The 3,450-nt window shown below is 45.0% G+C and overlaps 1 non-coding gene across 1 annotated transcript; it reads left to right on the forward strand.

The window, feature by feature from the left end:
• The first annotated feature begins 3,056 nt into the window (after positions 1–3,056).
• LOC119938950 lies at positions 3,057–3,194 on the forward strand. Its single transcript, XR_005454632.1, has one exon. It is a non-coding gene; the product is annotated as a small nucleolar RNA SNORA7 (small nucleolar RNA).
• Positions 3,195–3,450: the final 256 nt, after the last annotated feature.

A 3,450-nucleotide genomic window follows, 5' to 3' on the forward strand; every position in this document is an offset into this window, starting at 1 on the left:
ATCTCTTCTGTGCGTACGAGCTGGGGGAAGAGTGGGCTGGTAGGACATTCCTGTGGGCTAGTAGATGCTTCATCCCTATCCACAAGGCTGGGTTAGGAGTCTGGCTGCTGCAAATTTGTACCGGTTACGTGACCTCCCTCTCTGGTCTTAAGGTTGAGTTCAATCAATCCATCAGTTGATCAAACAGTAGTATTTATTGAGTGCTTAGTCTGTGCTAAGCGCTTCAGAGAATACAATACAACCAGTACAGAGAGTATATGGGAAGCAGGGTGGCCTACTGGATAGAGCACGGGCCATGAGTCAGGAGCTGGGTTCTAAATCCCGTTCCACAATTCATCTGCTGTGTGACCTCGGGCAAGTAACTTCAGTTACCTCATTTGTAAAATAGGGATTAGGAGTGTGAGCCCCATGCGGGACAGGGACCTTGTCCAACCTGATTAACTTCTATCTACCCCAGTTCTTAGTACAGTGCCTGGCACATAGTAAGTGCTTAGCAAATATCATCATTATTATTACAATAGAGTTAGTAGAAGAGCTCCCCGCTCTCAAAAGCTTCCAATCTACCCGGGGACTCAGACGTTAAAAGAAATTACAGGTAGGGGAAAATGACAGAGATTAAAGATAAATTCATAAGTGCTGTGAAGAGGGGGATGAGTGCCTGAATGCGTTCATTAAACTCATTTAATCAGAAGTATTTATTGTCACACTGTGCACAACACTATACTAGGTGTGAAAGTGGAGGTCATGGGTTCAAATTCCGCTTCACCACTTGTCAGCTGGGTGACTTTGGGCAAGTCACTTAACTTCTCTGCATCTGTAAAATGAGGATTAAGACCTTGAGCCCCACATGGGACAATCTGATCACCTTGTAAGCTTCCCAGCGCTTAGAACAGTGCTTTGCACATAGTAAGCGCTTAATAAATGCCATCATTATTATTACTAAGCGTCTGCAAGAGTATACTAGAATGAGTAGACCTGATTCCTATCCTCTACGATCTTACAATCTAGCTCACCTTTAAAATGAGCACTTATTATAGTGACTGACGCAGAGTAAGCTTTAAACAAATACCGTAAAAAAGTTAACAGTATGTTTTTAATCAGGTTAAACCAGCTGAATAATTGAATAAATAGTGCACAAGTGCAGAGGATCTGTTTTAATCAACCGATCAGCGGTTTTATTGAGCGTTTACTGTGTGCAGAGCGTTTAAGCGCTTAATGAATTGCAGTGCACACAATAAGTGCTCAATAAATGCCACTGCTTTGTCGATTTGAATGAGGACGCAACGGCAGCTCTTCAGGTATTAGAGGCTCTTTGGAAATCCGAGCACGGCTCGAGAGATCTCGCTTTGTAATCAGTTAGTCGTATTTGTTGAGTGCTTACTGTGTGCAGAGCACTGTACTAAGCGCTTGGGAGAGTACAGTATAGCAATAAATGGACATTTTCTCTGCATAGCTCTTCGTGGTCCCCAGACAGATGGTTCCACCTTCATATCAAGCCAGCTTAATTCCTGTCCCAGTCATTTGCAAGATGCTTTGGTCTTGCAGTTGTCCAACTCCTAAATCAGTCCGGGTATGGACTGTCTCTATATGTTGCCAACTTGTACTTCCCAAGTGCTTAGTACAGTGCTCTGCACACAGTAAGTGCTCAATAAATATGATTGATTGATTGAGGTCCTTGGAGTCAGAAAATTCAGCCTACAGGATGCAGGGACTGGTGAGAGGCACGGAGGAGGAGACTTGTTCTTTCCTGGTATTTGTTCAGCACTTACTATGTGCCAGACACTTCACTAAGTCCTGGGTTAGATACAAGATAATCAGGTTGGAGACCGTCCCTGTCTCACGTAAGGCTCACAGTCTTAATCCCCATTTTCCAGGTGCGGTAACGGAAGCACGGAGAAGTTAAATGACTTGCCCAAGGTCACCCAACAGACAAGCGGCAGAGCCAAGATTAGAACCCAAGTCCTCGAACTTCCAGGTCTGCGCTCTTTCCATTAGGTCACATTGCTTCTCAAGATCCTCAAGACTGTAAAGTCACTGTGGACAGGGACTGTGTCTGTTTATTGTTGTATGGTATTCATTCATTCATTCAATCATATTTATTGAGCGCTTACTGTGTGCAGAGCACTGTACTAAGCGCTTGGGAAGTCCAAGTTGGCAACTTATAGAGACGGTCCCTACCCAACAGTGGGCTCACAGTCTAGAAGGGGGAGACAGAGAACAAAACAAAACATATTTACAAAATAAAATGAGTAGAATAAATATGTACAAGTAAAATAAATAAATAAATGCAGTAATAAATATGTACAAACATATATACATATATACAGGTACACATATACATATGTGGTACTCTCCCAAGTGCTTAGTACAGTGCTCTGCACACAGTAAGCGCTCAGTCAAAACAATTGAATGAATGAAAGATCCACATCAAGACAATGAGGGGTCTTTTTTCCAAATTTTCAGATCTGATAATAATAAGGATAATTCTGGAATTTGTTAATCATTTAGGCTTAAGCCCTTTGCTACACTCTGGGGTATAATCTGACGGGACATCTCTCTCCATCCACACTTGCCATCCTAGCAAGGCTCAGTCCAAGCCCATTTAGTCACAGTAATTGTGGTATGCGTTAAGCACTTACTGTGGGCCAAGTGCTTTGCTATATGCTGGCTTGGATACAAGATATTCAGGTTGGACATGGTTCCTGTCCCTCGTGGGACTCACAGTCTAAGGAGGAAGTAAAACAGGTACTTAATCCCCTTTTTACAGACGAGGAAACTGAGGCTTGGAGAAGCTGACTGACTTGCCCAAGGTCGCCCAGTGGACAAGTGGACGATCCGGAATCAGAACCCACGTCTCCCGGTCCCCAGGCCTGGGCTCTTTCCACTAAGCTACACTGCTTCTCCCTGACGAACTCCAAGGATGAATCGTACCTGGATGAGAAATGGGGCCAGGGCTTAGGCCTGAGATCTTAAAGATCACCGAGCCCAGCAGGGCCTCCAGAGTTCATTCCGTTCGGCCTCCTGCCTCCAGAAAAACATCTCACTACTCAGGAAAGCCCCTCTCAGGGTCGCACCTGGAGAGTTTCCAGTCCTCTACCAGTCCCGGTTATGGGAGGGAGAGTCAAGCAGAGGCCTACCCATTCCATTCCTGGCTTGGGCAGTGGCTAGCGAGTGGCAGACAATCTGCTACAAGTCAAAAAAACTCCCCCGTGCTGGGCAGCAACAATCAATCAATCGTATTTATTGAGCGCTTACTGTGTGCAGAGCACTGGACTAAGTGCTTGGGAAGTACAAGTTGGCAACATATAGAGACAGTCCCTACCCAACAGTGGGCTCGGGAGAGAGTCGAGGGTGGAGACTAGAGTTGACTGCACAGAGGGTGGGAATGGTAAACCACTTCCGTATTTTTATCGAGTAAACTCTATGGATACACTACCAGAACGACTGCAG

The sequence above is a fragment of the Tachyglossus aculeatus genome, chromosome 16, assembly GCF_015852505.1.
Source record: "Tachyglossus aculeatus isolate mTacAcu1 chromosome 16, mTacAcu1.pri, whole genome shotgun sequence".
Classification (NCBI taxonomy): Eukaryota; Metazoa; Chordata; class Mammalia; order Monotremata; family Tachyglossidae; genus Tachyglossus; species Tachyglossus aculeatus.